Below are 18,082 nucleotides of genomic sequence, written 5' to 3' on the forward strand. Positions count from 1 at the left end.
GAAATGAGAGGTTCTGCTAATGGTGAAGAAGTTGGAAAAAATGGAATGAAAATTTCAGTGTAAGAATTCGGACCCCCCTACTCTGAGGCGTGAAGGAATATATATCACAGGTTCTTTCCAGAAAATTCAATGGTCAGTTAGGAAATGAGTTGTTAGTTACAAAATGGTTGTTAATTTCTGTTATCGGAAGTTTTTCTGTTAGCTCCCATTATGCAGTAGATTAATTTTGATTTTATGCGGAATTTATGTTTTTTTTTAATTGTCGTTTTGGGTGTGGAGTTACGTTTGCGTTTTTGATGGATGTAGCAGCTGTTTTGATACAACTTTTCCAATGGACCTTCCTTATTATTTCAAATGGATAGGTTAGTTGGCTTTTTGTTTTGGTTTTCATTTAAAAATTGGATAAAAGTTAAAATGGATATTTATGGAGAATTGGATTTATTTTCACATCTATGGGTAGAGGATTTAAAAGAGGGGGAGGGGGTTAATTGTTTGTATTATATTTATAAATATTAAACATGCAAGAAAACAACCAATCATGCTCTACACACCCTTCATTCAGTTACTCACACAATGTTCTAAATTCACAATTACACTCAACAAAGGACATATCCTCATACAAGGTTAATACAATCCTCATAAATATTATAATTTTGCTTGCCACTATGCAATTGTTGTGACAATTATTTTTACCCAAAAAAGACATTAGCATATTTCTTGTATGGACAACATTATTTGTCATGTCACGAAAAACATTCACCTTTTTATTTTTGTTTTAGACATTTTGCGTATTTAGGAACATTAAATTATCATATGATTATGTTCTTTGCACACAACTTTAAGGCTCCATACACCAATGTTTAAAACATAACACTCAACTTAAATGGACTTTAAAATCTTAAATATGTTTGTTGGAAATTATAACAATAATTGTCATGGTATGTTCCAATATGACAAAAGTGGGTAGTTGAGCTAATGGCATAAAATGTATTGCAAATAGTGTCACACAGAAAGTGGAGCTAACATTAAAAGTATTTATAAATACCTTGAAACATTAAACTCACCAAAGGAGCCAAAGAGGATAAGGTGCCACATGGACATATGTGGTGGTTTCAAGCATTATGCGACATGTCACATCCAAACAACCCTCGCCAGTGTAGCCACCAACAACACTGGCTCCGGCTCCGGGACCGGGTCCGAGGGCGTGGGCATAGAGGCTGTAGTGGTGCCTTGTAGGAGGAACTTGATCACTTAGGCACGACCCATCAGCGTAATCGGGCTATTCGCGACGTTAATGAGGCAGCCCTCAAGTGGCCGGCCTTCGGCTGGCATGCTGCAAATTAATTCTAAGTATTGCTCCAGGATTTTGGTTGTTGCTTAGGTTTTGAATTTTGAATTTAAAATATACAACACTTCATGAAGTAATGCATTGTATTATCATATGTGAACCATTGCAACATATGGTGAAAATGTGTTGTTTCATCAAGAGATGCAAACTTATGAAACAACACATGCATGACTTATTAATACATGATTCTGAATTCGAAACTCGTTCACTCAAAATCTGCACATGATTCCTAATATATAGGCTGCTTCACCTAGGTCCTTCATAAAAAAACATTTCCCCAACCAAGACTTTACTTGTTGTAGGGTAGGGACATCGTTTCTAATGAATAATATGTCATCTACATATACTACCAGGAAGACGATCATGCTCCCACTAACCTTCTTGTAGACACAAGGCTCATATTTATTCTTGATGAATCCATATTGTTTTACTGTTTCATCAACACAAAGATTCCAGCTTCTGGAAGCTTGCTTCAATCTATAGATTAATCTTTGGATCCTTAAATGATTTTGTACTGTGTTATTAAGCGTCACAACGGAGAGGACAAAGCCGAACTCGACAGAAAAACTGAAATATCCAGGTAAATCGTCCTTTTGGAATTCTTCTTGCTTCGATCCCTTTCTTCTTCGCCTGATTTTGAGTTCTTCTTCTTTTGCTGTTGCGTTTTTGTGGAAGACGGTTGTGGAATCGTGAGAGTGAGAGTTCGATCTGTGGTGATGGTTGTTGGTTTTTGAGGGTGGAGATTGGAAGAAGGAGAGTGAGGTTATTGTTGCAGGTCCAAGAAGGTGATGAAGGTGTGGTTGAGAGAGACCAAGAAGAACTGAGAGGTTCTGCTAATGGTGAAGAAGTTGGAAAAAATGGAATGAAAATTTCAGTGTAAGAATTCGGACCCCCCTACTCTGAGGCGTGAAGGAATATATATCACAGGTTCTTTCCAGAAAATTCAATGGTCAGTTAGGAAATGAGTTGTTAGTTACAAAATGGTTGTTAATTTCTGTTATCGGAAGTTTTTCTGTTAGCTCCCATTATGCAGTAGATTAATTTTGATTTTATGCGGAATTTATGTTTTTTTTTAATTGTCGTTTTGGGTGTGGAGTTACGTTTGCGTTTTTGATGGATGTAGCAGCTGTTTTGATACAACTTTTCCAATGGACCTTCCTTATTATTTCAAATGGATAGGTTAGTTGGCTTTTTGTTTTGGTTTTCATTTAAAAATTGGATAAAAGTTAAAATGGATATTTATGGAGAATTGGATTTATTTTCACATCTATGGGTAGAGGATTTAAAAGAGGGGGAGGGGGTTAATTGTTTGTATTATATTTATAAATATTAAACATGCAAGAAAACAACCAATCATGCTCTACACACCCTTCATTCAGTTACTCACACAATGTTCTAAATTCACAATTACACTCAACAAAGGACATATCCTCATACAAGGTTAATACAATCCTCATAAATATTATAATTTTGCTTGCCACTATGCAATTGTTGTGACAATTATTTTTACCCAAAAAAGACATTAGCATATTTCTTGTATGGACAACATTATTTGTCATGTCACGAAAAACATTCACCTTTTTATTTTTGTTTTAGACATTTTGCGTATTTAGGAACATTAAATTATCATATGATTATGTTCTTTGCACACAACTTTAAGGCTCCATACACCAATGTTTAAAACATAACACTCAACTTAAATGGACTTTAAAATCTTAAATATGTTTGTTGGAAATTATAAACAATAATTGTCATGGTATGTTCCAATATGACAAAAGTGGGTAGTTGAGCTAATGGCATAAAATGTATTGCAAATAGTGTCACACAGAAAGTGGAGCTAACATTAAAAGTATTTATAAATACCTTGAAACATTAAACTCACCAAAGGAGCCAAAGAGGATAAGGTGCCACATGGACATATGTGGTGGTTTCAAGCATTATGCGACATGTCACATCCAAACAACCCTCGCCAGTGTAGCCACCAACAACACTGGCTCCGGCTCCGGGACCGGGTCCGAGGGCGTGGGCATAGAGGCTGTAGTGGTGCCTTGTAGGAGGAACTTGATCACTTAGGCACGACCCATCAGCGTAATCGGGCTATTCGCGACGTTAATGAGGCAGCCCTCAAGCGGTCGGCCTTCGGCTGGCATGCTGCAAACTAATTCTAAGTATTGCTCCAAGATTTTGGTTGTTTCTTAGGTTTTGAATTTTGAATTTAAAATATACAACACTTCATGAAGTAATGCATTGTATTATCATATGTGAACCATTGCAACATATGGTGAAAATGTGTTGTTTCATCAAGAGATGCAAACTTATGAAACAACACATGCATGACTTATTAATACATGATTCTGAATTCGAAACTCGTTCACTCAAAATCTGCACATGATTCCTAATATATAGGCTGCTTCACCTAGGTCCTTCATAAAAAAACATTTCCCCAACCAAGACTTTACTTGTTGTAGGGTAGGGACATCGTTTCTAATGAATAATATGTCATCTACATATACTACCAGGAAGACGATCATGCTCCCACTAACCTTCTTGTAGACACAAGGCTCATATTTATTCTTGATGAATCCATATTGTTTTACTGTTTCATCAAAACAAAGATTCCAGCTTCTGGAAGCTTGCTTCAATCTATAGATTGATCTTTGGATCCTTAAACGATTTTGTACTGTGTTATTAAGCGTCACAACGGAGAGGACAAAGCCGAACTCGACAGGAAAACTGAAATATCCAGGTAAATCGTCCTTTTGGAATTCTTCTTGCTTCGATCCCTTTCCTCTTCGCCTGATTTTGAGTTCTTCTTCTTTTGCTGTTGCATTTTTGTGGAAGACGGTTGTGGAATCGTGAGAGTGAGAGTTCGATTTGTGGTGATGGTTGTTGGTTTGTGAGGGTGGAGATTGGAAGAAGGAGAGTGAGGTTATTGTTGTAGGGCCCAGAAGGTGATGAAGGTGCGGTTGAGAGAGACCAAGAAGAACTGAGAGGTTCTGCTAATGGTGAAGAAGTTGGAAAAAAATGGAATGAAAATTTCAGTGTAAGAATTCGGACCCCCCTACTCTGAGGCGTGAAGGAATATATATCACAGGTTCTTTCCAGAAAATTCTATGGTCAGTTAGCAAAATGAGTTGTTAGTTACAAAATGGTTGTTAATTTCTGTTATCGGAAGTTTTTCTGTTAGCTCCCATTATGCAGTAGATTAATTTTGATTTTATACGGAATTTATGTTTTTTTTTCATTGTCGTTTTGGGTGTGGAGTTACGTTTGCGTTTTGGATGGATGTAGCAGCTGTTTTGATACAACTCTTCCAATGGACCTTCCTTATTATTTCAAATGGATAGATTAGTTGGCTTTTTGTTTTGGTTTTCATTTAAAAATTGGATAAAAGTTAAAATGGATATTTATGGAGAATTGGATTTATTTTCACATCTATGGGTAGAGGATTTAAAAGAGGGGGAGGGGGTAAATTTTTTGTATTATATTTATAAATATTAAACATGCAAGAAAACAACCAATCATGCTCTACACATCCTTCATTCAGTTACTCACACAATGCTCTAAATTCACAAGTACACTCAACAAAGGACATATCCTCATACAAGGTTAATACAATCCTCAATAATATTATAATTTTGCTTGCCACTCTGCAATTGTTGTGACAATTATTTTTACCCAAAAAAGACATTAGCATATTTCTTGTATGGACAACATTATTTGTCATGTCACGAAAAACATTCACCTTTTTATTTTTGTTTTAGACATTTTGCGTATTTAGGAACATTAAATTATCATATGATTATGTTCTTTGCACACAACTTTAAGGCTCCATACACCAATGTTTAAAACATAACACTCAACTTAAATGGATTTTAAAATCTTAAATATGTTTGTTGGAAATTATAAACAATAATTGTCATGGTATGTTCCAATATGACAAAAATGGGTAGTTGAGCTAATGGCAATAAATGTATTGCAAATAGTCTCACACAGAAAGTGGAGTTAACATTAAAAGTATTTATAAACACCTTGAAACATTAAACTCACCAAAAGAGCCAAAGAGGATAAGGTGCCACATGGATATATGTGGTGGTTTCAAGCATTATGCCACATGTCACATCCAAACAACCCTCGCCGGTGTAGCCACCGACAACACTAGCTCCGGCTCCGGGACCGGGTCCGAGGGCGTGGGCATAGAGGTTGTAGTGGTGCCTTGTAGGAGGAACTTGATCACTTAGGCACGACCCATCAGCGTAATCGGGCTATTCGCGACGTTAATGAGGCAGCCCTCAAGCGGCCGGCCTTCGGCTGGCATGCTGCAAATTAATTCTAAGTATTGCTCCAAGATTTTGGTTGTTGCTTAGGTTTTGAATTTTGAATTTAAAATATAAAACACTTCATGAAGTAATGCATTGTATTATCATATGTGAACCATTGCAACATATGGTGAAAATGTGTTGTTTCATCAAGAGATGCAAACTTATGAAACAACACATGCATGACTTATTAATACATGATTCTGAATTCGAAACTCGTTCACTCAAAATCTGCACATGATTCCTAATATATAGGCTGCTTCACCTAGGTCCTTCATAAAAAAACATTTCCCCAACCAAGACTTTACTTGTTGTAGGGTAGGGACATCGTTTCTAATGAATAATATGTCATCTACATATACTACCAGGAAGACGATCATGCTCCCACTAACCTTCTTGTAGACACAAGGCTCATATTTATTCTTGATGAATCCATATTGTTTTACTGTTTCATCAAAACAAAGATTCCAGCTTCTGGAAGCTTGCTTCAATCTATAGATTAATCTTTGGATCCTTAAATGATTTTGTACTGTGTTATTAAGCGTCACAACGGAGAGGACAAAGCCGAACTCGACAGAAAAACTGAAATATCCAGGTAAATCGTCCTTTTGGAATTCTTCTTGCTTCGATCCCTTTCTTCTTCGCCTGATTTTGAGTTCTTCTTCTTTTGCTGTTGCGTTTTTGTGGAAGACGGTTGTGGAATCGTGAGAGTGAGAGTTCGATCTGTGGTGATGGTTGTTGGTTTTTGAGGGTGGAGATTGGAAGAAGGAGAGTGAGGTTATTGTTGCAGGTCCAAGAAGGTGATGAAGGTGCGGTTGAGAGAGACCAAGAAGAACTAGGAGGTTCTGCTAATGGTGAAGAAGTTTGAAAAAAATGGAATGAAAATTTCAGTGTAAGAATTCGGACCCCCCTACTCTGAGGCGTGAAGGAATATATATCACAGGTTCTTTCCAGAAAATTCTATGGTCAGTTAGGAAATGAGTTGTTAGTTACAAAATGGTTGTTAATTTCTGTTATCGGAAGTTTTTCTATTAGCTCCCATTATGCAGTAGATTAATTTTGATTTTATGCGGAATTTATGTTTTTTTTAATTGTCGTTTTGGGTGTGGAGTTACGTTTGCGTTTTTGATGGATGTAGCAGCTGTTTTGATACAACTCTTCCAATGGACCTTCCTTATTATTTCAAATGGATAGGTTAGTTGGCTTTTTGTTTTGGTTTTCATTTAAAAATTGGATAAAAGTTAAAATGGATATTTATGGAGAATTGGATTTATTTTCACATCTATGGGTAGAGGATTTAAAAGAGGGGGAGGGGGTTAATTGTTTGTATTATATTTATAAATATTAAACATGCAAGAAAACAACCAATCATGCTCTACACACCCTTCATTCAGTTACTCACACAATGCTCTAAATTCACAATTACACTCAACAAAGGACATATCCTCATACAAGGTTAATACAATCCTCATAAATATTATAATTTTGCTTGCCACTCTGCAATTGTTGTGACAATTATTTTTACCCAAAAAAGACATTAGCATATTTCTTGTATGGACAACATTATTTGTCATGTCACGAAAAACATTCACCTTTTTATTTTTGTTTTAGACATTTTGTGTATTTAGGAACATTAAATTATCATATGATTATGTTCTTTGCACACGACTTTAAGGCTCCATACACCAATGTTTAAAACATAACACTCAACTTAAATGGACTTTAAAATCTTAAATATGTTTGTTGGAAATTATAAACAATAATTGTCATGGTATGTTCCAATATGACAAAAGTGGGTAGTTGAGTTAATGGCAATAAATGTATTGCAAATAGTGTCACACAGAAAGTGGAGCTAACATTAAAAGTATTTATAAATACCTTGAAACATTAAACTCACCAAAGGAGCCAAAGAGGATAAGGTGCCACATGGATATATGTGGTGGTTTCAAGCATTATGCGACATGTTATGGCCTCTTCTCAAACTCGGGACTAGTTATGGCCTCTTGGTAGGTCACAGGCTCATCTTGATCCATGAGTAATATATCATCTTGATAAGTTATGAGATATCCATATCTCTCAGGTAGGTGACATATCCTGCTTGACCTACGCTGGTCTTGTTCTACTTTAGCAGGTTTGTCTTCCACAACTATTTGTGTTTCCTGCTCTAATTCCTCCATAGGTTTATCAATGTTTTGTACTTTCCTCCCACTGATTCCTTTGGAAATAAAATCATTTTCTAGGAAAACTCCAGTTCGAGCGACACACACTTTGCCCTCAGAAGGATTGTAGAAGGAATACCCTCTTGTTTCTTTAGGATACCCCATAAATAAGCATATGTCAAATTTGGGCTCAAGCTTAGTTGAAATTTGTCATTTCACATAAACTTCACAACCCCAAATCTTCATGTAAGACATATGTGGTTTCTTACCACTCCATATCTCATATGGTGTCTTCTCAACCTTTTTGGATGGAACACGGTTAAGTGTGTAAGCTACTGTCAATAGTGCATGTCCCCGAAAGGAGTTTGGAAGATCAACGTGACTCATCATGGATCTGACCATGTCTAACAAGGTTCGATTTCTTCTCTCAGATACACCGTTCCATTGGGATGTTCCAAGAGGAGCAAGTTGGGATATAATCCCACACTCTTTCAGATGGTCATCAAACTCTAGGATTAAATATTCACCATCTCGATCTGATCGAAGAGGTTTAATATTCTCACCTATTTGGTTTTGTACTTCATTCTTGAATTCCTTGAAATTTTCAAAGGACTCTGATTCGTGTTTCATTAAATACACATAATCATATCTACTGAAATCATCAGTAAATATGATGAAGTATTCCTCCATTGGTAGCACTGAGAAACGTTTGTTATACACATTCATGATGGTAATGACCTTATAAACATCAGAGAAATGACAGTAAGCGTCCTGGCGAGTATGTGTGCATGCCGCAATAACATAGGAACAAGGAATACGGAAGGCCTGGAACTTTCCACAGTCGCACAAACTTCTGTTTAGTTTGACATCATAGGATACATTTAGTCTCCCCTCATTGTGGTCTATTGTTTCCTGTATGCTGAAATTTTGCCTATGACGGTCAAAGACTGTTACCGCGTGTGTGCTAGCTTTGATGCTTTCATCTTTCATCAATTTCATGTAACACCCACTGATAATGCTCCCACTATAGTGGATAATCCTATATATGATAATGTAGATGTTGATATCTCGACAAAGACACTAACATCTATTTATATTGGATATTAGTTTTCGAGGGCATCATAAGTTTATATGGGTTTTAACTTTATGTATATTTATTATAGCTCTTTAGTGTTATTTAAGGACAATAGTTGAGCAATACTTCTGTCTGCAAATAACGCCATGGTGAATTTTAATAACATGGGGAGTTATTTATTAGAATACTTAGACTTTGTTTGGGATATTAAAAGGAATTGTTATTTCTTTAGGATTTGTTGTATTATGGAAAATAATATGGTATGTTAAATTTGTTTTATGTGAAGAAGGATACATGTGGGAAACAGATGTTCCAGCATGAGTGCATCATCTGTCCTTTTTATTGAGGACATGGCTACTATTGTATGCATACATTTTTCAGTTACTTGGAACATGGTTTTCTATTACTTGTTAAACAAGAGTTATTGTTATCTTTTAGCAATCTGCTTTGTTTACATCCTGACATAAGCTAAACCACCACAAACTTCATCATGGACAACCATATGAAACATGATGACATGAGCCCAATTGACCAGTATTTCACGCTTAATGGCATTCAAAAACATTATTTCCATATTTATGATTTGATAATAGTTTGAAGATTTAGAATAAGTCACACATGCCATGAAATAATGTAACACTCTATCATCAATTGATAAATTTCCAACAAAATAAAGAATCCTAGGGGGTTTAACACCATCAACATCATTCTTTCTCTTGTTCTGAATTTCCTCCTTAGAAACTCTATTGATCCCATAGTAGAATTCAGATTTCTTATAACTTTTATGGGAGAGAAAATGATGGAAACTTGTGAAGAGTGAAGACCATTCAATGAAAAGGTGTGACTACAAAGAAAAACTTGTCTGTCTGACTTTAAAACAAAATAATTTTTAAAATTCGTCCAGACTATAATTGATGAGCATAATATTGTAATGGTTATATACTGGAATTTTGCAAAACAAAAGAAGGTAAAAATGTAAAGTCTAATTGATTACATACTTGGATTTTTGGAAAAAGACTTTAAAAAATGACAAATTGATATAATGCAAGACATTGAAAATCTATTTGATCATAATATAAAAGAAGAAAAACATAGCACACATAATTTTGAGAACATAATCATGTTGTGATATCAACTCTAGATTACTTCACAAATGAAATTATGAATTGAAAGAAAGTGTATTATGTACCTTGATTACATATCTTTTTGATCAAGGATGTCAAGTTCTCTTCCAATTTTGAAGAAAGATTCTATAGGAAGAGGTTTGGTAAAAATGTATGCATGTTGGTGTTTTGAGAGATTGCAACAATGCGAGAGAAGTTAGGGTTTTCTTTGAGCACATTCTGTTATGAACTGATATAAATTAGTTTTTATAGATAATATATTTTACAATGATTGATAAAAACAATCGTGGTGAATTTTTATATTATTTAACTATGATCATTAATATGGACCGTGGTGAAAAGTGTTCAATTTGAATTTAAAAATATATATTAAGGGGACACATTCTTTTAAAAAAAATATAACATTGTACAAATTGATATTCGAAGTGTGTCACTGCTTCGCACATATAACAATAATTGTTTTTATTGGACTATAGTTATATGTGATTTAAAAAATAATATATAACAGGCGTCTAGTAAATATATATTATTTCAGTTAGTTAAGTATCTCAAGTAACAAATTATTACGAAATGTGCTTTTTATAATTGTGAAAGTCATAAACTCTCTTTTGTGAGTTAGAATAAGAGGAGAAGGAAATGATTCGTAGGAAGGAAATTAAAAGAAAAAAAAGACTAATGTTTAATTCAAAATTTTAAAAATGATTTCATAAAGAATGATAAATAAACTATCATTAATATATTTTTAATTTCAAGAATATTATAACAATGTATATTATTATTAAAGAACTTTTTTGAGTCCTCTAAAATAATCCAAACTCTTCCTTAAATATAATCTTTGACCTCTCCCAAACGATAGAATATTTATATCATGAATAGAACTAAACCCCTCACATCTCTCCATCTAAATCACTTATTTAATTTCACTTCATTCTTCTCTTTTTTAAAACCCTTATTTTCTTAGGGAACTATATCTTCGGATTATATGATTCATAGCCATCAAATTATCATTTGAGATTATGGATATTATTTCTAGTAGTAGTCCTTGTGTTCATTAAGGGGGATGTCCTACATATTGTTGATTCTATATGATAGTAAAATAATCTAATATATAGATAATTTTAAAATGTCATAATAAAAGTGATACAATCTAAGGATATTGGAGAAAGGAAACAACTAAATTAAAGGAAAATATGTGCATTCTCTTAAAGACTAGGCATGGATTAACTTAAAGTGCATGCTTTTATTATACATACTTCAAGAAATACAATACACACATTCATGCATCTAGTTTCAAAGGACGGTCCCATGTCCCAAATCCTTCACTTTCTACTTCTTCTCCTCCAAAATCTCTATTTCTCCCCCCTCTCCAACTTCATTTCTTCTCCCTTGTCCTCCAAACTCATTGTTTTCTCCTCCTCTCCAACCTACTTCATTTCCCATTCCACCTTGTCCTCCAAGCCCATTGTTTTTTCCTCCTCCCTGAAGTCCTCCACTATTTATCGAACCTTTCCAACCTCCACTTTCTATCGAAAACTCATAATCCCCATCACTATATCCTTTTCCCATATCTTCACTACGTTCCTCGCCTCCTAAACCTCTCTCATTATTAACTCCAAGTTTTGTTTTAGATTTTTCAAATGCACCAGCTGCAAATAAAACTAACACAACTATTAAATTCAATATATAATAAAAAGAGGAAAAAATTTGCAAACAAATAATATTTATATACTTAGTTTCTCATCTTTGGATAGTTCAATAGCCACGGTAGAGATAAAAATTAGTGCACAAAGAAATACCACAGAGATAAAAGGGTTGGTTTTCATCTTTGATCTTGTATGAGGTTAGTTCTCAAATGTGAATTCAGTTAACAAATATTTATAGATCATGAGACTTGTTAAAGTTGAGAAGAATGAAAGGAGAATGATTACATAATATATTGTGTGATAATAATTTGGGTCATTGTAAGAACAACGCGCCATCAACAACTATTGAACGGTAAATTGGGACGTGCTTATCAAATAAGGTAAGCAAAAGTTTTAGATAACTTGAAAGGTGTTTATTTTTTTCTCAAAACTCACTTTTGTTTTAATGTATGTTTATAAAAAATAATACAAAACTAAATTTGGATATTGTTAATAGAAAATATAGATAGCTCTATGATATTTAAAGATATAACTATTAGATTAAAGTAATTATAATTACGTTGTCTCTCATTAAAATAATAAATAAATTAAATAATAAAAAATGAGATTTTGTTCTATATATATTACAATATTGGTGGGATTCAATTCATGCGCGTTTTAAAATTTTTGTAGAGATAGATTAGACATATTTAAGTATCATTTTTGCTAACTATTTGATGGATTATATTTTATTTTTTTTTATCATTTTTTTGTTTTATTTTGTTTTTTACTCAATAATTTCCTTTTTACTAAAAAGATGATATGTTGTTTATTTTTAAACTAGTAAGATATTACTTCTATCTTGGCATTTAATCCAGTCATTTCTGTCCCTCCGCCCATTCAGCATACTCTACCTTGTGTTGAGGATACCATTTACCACTCTGAGTCGTATGAGAGTCTGAATGTTTATGATAAGATGGATGAGATAAAAGATCAATTTCTTGAGCTGCGCAAGGAACTGAAGACCCTAAGAGGAAAAGATTTATTCGGTAAGAGTGTTGCAGAGATGTGTTTGGTGCCTAATATTAAGATTCCAGTGAAGTTCAGGATCTCAAACTTTGAAAAATATAAGGGGAATACCTTCCCTATGAGTCATCTTGTCATGTATGCCAGAAAGATGTCTACTCAGACCGAGAATGATCAACTACTCATCTATTACTTCCAAGACAATCTAACTGGTGTTTCACTCAAATGGTATATGGGATTGGATAATGCTAATGTCCGTACTTTTAATGACTTTGGAGAGACATTCCTCAAACAATACAAGTACAATGTTGATATGGCTCCCGATCGGGATCAGTTGAGATCCATGTTGTAGCGGGGTATTCGTTACCATTAGAGATATTGACTAAATCCAAGGTAAGCCATACAAGTCGAGTCGCCACCGCACTTCTATTTATCCAAAGGAATGGTTAGAAAGCGAACAAAAACCTAAAAATTTTATCGAATCAAAAACTAGTAAAAGAGAGTCAGAGATCTGGGTAAGGGGGTTGATTATGCAATGGGAAGGTGTTAGACACCCAAAACATCCTAGGTACTCCTAGGGAGCCCTTTCCATATTTGTTGTAAGGTTGTTGTTTTTTGTGAAAAATTTGTTTGTGCAAACATGATTGAAGAGATGAGAGGAGAATATACAAATTTATTTATATTTTGTGTTTGGATGGATAAACCCATTGCCTACGTACCATCTTAGAAAGGTAGGATCAAAACCTCGTAGTTCGGGGTAAAAATCTCAAAATGAATTGGTGAGTTGATTGGTCCAAAAGCCTTAAGGTCTTTTGTTATCCAATGGAGAAAACTCAACCTAAAACAACAAATCCACCATGTGAGGATAGCTTCAACATGCTAGTGAGGGGTTAACCCTGCAATAAGCATGGAAGACTCATTGTCCATCACTAAGGATATAGGTGAGTATTACATCTACCACAAGGATAACTCAAACCTAATAGCTAAAGATTATGAAAAGTTTTGATTAAGAAAGTGGCCATTGAAACCACAAAAAGACATTTGAATGGGTTTTATTTACCAATGAAAAGTATGTACAAAATTTGGTCAAAGTTGACTTAAAAGTTCAATTCAAAATAAGTGTTATGAAAAGAAAGTTTGAAAATCAAAAGCATAAGGCTTAGGTTTCTAATGTTTGAAAACAAATGTTAAATGTTTGCACAAAAAGTTTTGGCTTGGGTTAGAGTGGAGGGAAGAAGAAGAATGGCTAAAGTCCTAAACAATGCAAAAAGGTAAGGGATAAAGAATAATACCACAATGGAGTTCCTCTCTTGATATCATATTGATGATCCAAGTAGCCCCCCATCCTTTGAAATAAGCAATCACATAAGCATAAACTCAAGCAATCAATAATCAAATGAACTCTTGGAAGGTTCCTCAATGTATCTTGAATCTCTCTCTCTTAGGAGCTCATGGCAATGGTTCCTCAAATTGGCTCAATGTTGGAGTCCCTAGCACAAAGACGCACACATCAAAAGGTTCTATTAACAATCAAAGAATGGACAAGAGGGAGTTTAGATTGTGGTCCTTTCAATGTTCATCTTCAAGCTTTAATCATTCTAAAGGCATGAGGCCTAGTTGCTCTTTGACTTTTAAGCATTCTAAAGGCATGAGGCCTAGTTGCTCTTCAAACTCCATTAGCTTGGGTAAAGTCCTAAAGTCTAAGTCCATTTTGTCCAATTCTTTGCATTTGGTTCACAACAAGCAGACAAACACCAGCACAAAGGATATATACACAATTATATGCTCAAGTGAGCAAAAGGCAAATGGCATTAGCATAAACATGTGCTCAAGTGAGCAAAGGGAAAAGCAAATGAATAATATGTGCAAGAATAGTAAATTGCATAAAAGTAAAGAGCAAAAAGTAAATGTTAACGGTTAATGATTAATGTTAGTAGTTAGTGTGCCATAAGGCAATTTTAGCGCTATGTTAAGCAATCGTAATTGGACTTATGTAGAAGTCACAACTATATGAGACCGGTCAATAATAATATAGGCAACAACACAAGTTAGAAGTCTTGATTAGTGAACCAAGTTCCAACAACTTGCCATGCCAAAAAGAAGAAGAGAATTGATCTTGTATTGGTTTAAGTCCTTTGCATGATTTAGGAAACAACCTATCCTTAATGCAAAGCCATTCACTTGATCAATTGATCAAGATGAATTAGATTTGAATGAAGGAAGATTAAGTCTCCCTAATCAATGCTAACTTATCAACCTTCAACTCATTGATCAAAAAAAAGAAAAAAAGAAGAAGAAGAAGAAAAAGATGAATAATGGAAAAGGAAATGGAAAGAATAAAGTGCATAAGGTGAAAATAAAATGTACCAATCCATGTGTGTTGACCAAATGACATTGAAAGTCAAAGTCAAACAATGAGAAACCAGAAATGGGATGAAGATTGGAGATCAAATAATAAGCAAAATATTTTTGGCATTTTTAATATTAAAATAAACTTGAATTAAAAATAAAAGAAAGGTCAAACTTCAAAATCACTTCAAATCAACCTTGGAAGGTCCAAGTGATTTATCCCAAGTTCAACAAGGTCAAACAAAGTTTGACAAAAAATTTCAGCATTTTTAAAAGTCAGAAACTATTTTTAATCAATTAAAAATGAATAAAAATAACCTAATTGAACTAAAATCTCAAATAAATCTTAAGTAAATTAAAAAATTGATGAGAATATTCTTCATAGATCCATCATCATTCAAATAGGTTAGGAAAATATTTTTGTATTTTTTGAATATCAAAAACTATTTAAAATGAATTAAAAATAACCAGAAAAGAGAAAATTCACAAAAAATATCAAATGACAAAATAAAAAATATTAAAAATCAATTTTAGAAACTAGAATTTATTTGGAGAAGAATGCAATTGGTCCTATATTTTTTGGATTTAAAATAAAGAAGATATGCATTTTTGAAAATAAAGGAAATAAAAGAAATTAAATCAGAAAATAGGAAAATCAAAAAAACCAGGAGCGTCTGATCAAGCCTCATTAATTGACGTGGCTGATCAAACGCTCCAGAAGCATGCGCCCATGGTACGTCCAAGTCAATGTGTCACACAAACATTAAAACAAAGTCATAACATTGGACAGTGGAGATTAAATCTGGAGATCAGATCCAAGGGCTCACAATGCATCTGGAAAAGGGACGGTGACCGGAGCCACCGTCTTCTCCGGTGAGCATGAAGATTCCGGCCAAAATTGCAGGTAATGAAAACTTAATCAAATGAAGTGATCCTCATATCATTGGAAAGCTGGGGTGATGTACATCACCCCCTGTACCATTGGTTTCTCCTCTATATCCTCATAGAGAGAGAAATCAGAGAGAGAAAATCATGGTGTTCATGCTGAACTTCATGGATTTCAACAATTGAGTACTCAAAACAATTGCCTCTATGAAGAGGACTTCAGCCAACACAATATCCAAGCAAATAGATCAAGAAATAGTGACTTTCGAAGAAAAAACCAGTTGAAGAGAACCTTTGGATTGTGGTGATCTGAGCTTGCTTCCTTTGGCCAAACAGAGCTTCAATGGATTATGAGAGAGAGGTCTAGGAACTTTAGATATAGAAATTCAACCAGATTTAGTTGAATTTCAGATCTAAGAAATTTGAATAAAAATGAAATAGTTCCTTTGGTGAGAGGTTTGGTTTTCAGTTAAGCAACATTTCAGGTTGATTCATGGATGGAAATTGAATGGAATGATGCTTCTATTTATAGATGGAGAGGCAAAGCAAGTGTGATCAAACTCATGTGCATGAAATTGGATCCTCCACGCATGGGCCTGTACAGGCGTATGGAGGGCCCAAAAGCAAGTGCAAATGCAAGATGATATCATACCAAATTGAAATGGACGTGTACTCTGAGCTGCAATGGCTTGTGCAATGAATTCTAACATGTTATGCACAATTATGCCTAAAACTTCTCCTCTTCGAAAATGCCATTTGCCAAATCCAAACATGAGCATGTGAGTAATGGTTAGAAAGGTCTTGATGTAAGGAACAAATGTTATGTTGGGCAAAAATCCATTTGAAGTTTGGAAATTAGTGAATTTTGAGTTTAAAGTGTAAGGTGCAAAACATGCAAAGGTGAGGTTTCCAAATTTGGCCAATGTTCAAGTCCCTCTGTTTTGATGCTGCAAGCTCCAAATGGAAAAACCTCCAACATCAAAGTTGTATATCTTTTCAAGAAAATCAAAATAGACTTAAATTTTGCATCATTTGGATTTTTGATGAAGAAGTTATGGGCACTTGAAGTTGGACTTTTTTGACTTTCAATGCATTTGGTCCAAAGTGACCTATAATGTTTTGCATTATCACATATATTGCTTTTGAGATTTTGAAATTTTGTTCAACATAACATTTGAATTAGACACAATAGTATTTCCAATTCATTTGATCCCACCTCAAAATCATAAACAATGAATGAGTTATGTTCTTGGGAAGTTGACCCAAAATTAGGGTTTCAGTCAAAATGACCTATAATGTATTGGAATGGGAGCTGACCCTCCAAGCTTCAAATCAATTTTTGATGAAAATGAAAGTTTTTTATATTGTCCTTAAGAACATGTTTTCTTTTGGGATCCTCTCCATTTGACCAACACATAAAAAGTTAGGTCTCAGTGCATTTCAAAATAGTCAGATGAATTGACTGATCAACTTCTCAAGTCCACAATTCATATCTTGATGAATTAATGATTGAGGGCACTCAAATAAGTTCAAATATGCATGAAATTATGAATTAAAGAACTTCCATTGATTGTATTTGACCATGGGTTGAGGTTGCTTCATTAGCAAGGCATTGTGGATGATCAGATGAATTAGGGTTTCCTTGGGGAACAACCTCAAACCCTTTGACTTGCTTTGATAAAAATGATGTATTGAAATGCTAGGAGTCATATTTGATAGATGGGAGCTTTGGGAACCATTACCATGCTTGCCTTCATCTTCTCTTGGCCATACCTTTGTACTTATGATCTCCTAGAGGCTTTTGACCTTGTGATTGCTCAAGTTACAAACAAAAAATGTTAGTGACATATTTTTGTGCTTTTGGTTAGTAAACAAAATAAGAAAAGCAATAATATATAATTCAAGCTTGCTTGGTGATCTCAAACCACTCACAAGAGGTCCTCCCCAAAGGCAAAGGGAACCAAGATGCTTATGATCCTTGAGGCTTTGCAAATGTAATGTTATGATGCCTTGAGGGATCTTAGGGCCAAAATTGAGGTCTTACACATGTCTCAGAAGAACAAAGAGACTTAAAAGAATATGTTCATAGATTGAGGGAGTTGGCTGCTTTGATTAGTCCACCTCTGGAGGAAAAGGAAATGACCAAGATATTCTTGAAGATGCTAAGTTCATTTT

General features: G+C 34.4%; 1 pseudogene; it reads right to left on the minus strand.

Annotated features, from left to right (window-relative positions):
• Positions 1-11,301: 11,301 nt before the first annotated feature.
• On the minus strand, positions 11,302-11,848 carry LOC127121902 (uncharacterized; annotated as a pseudogene).
• Positions 11,849-18,082: the final 6,234 nt, after the last annotated feature.

Source organism: Lathyrus oleraceus, chromosome 2, assembly GCF_024323335.1.
Source record: "Lathyrus oleraceus cultivar Zhongwan6 chromosome 2, CAAS_Psat_ZW6_1.0, whole genome shotgun sequence".
Lineage (NCBI taxonomy): Eukaryota > Viridiplantae > Streptophyta > Magnoliopsida > Fabales > Fabaceae > Lathyrus > Lathyrus oleraceus.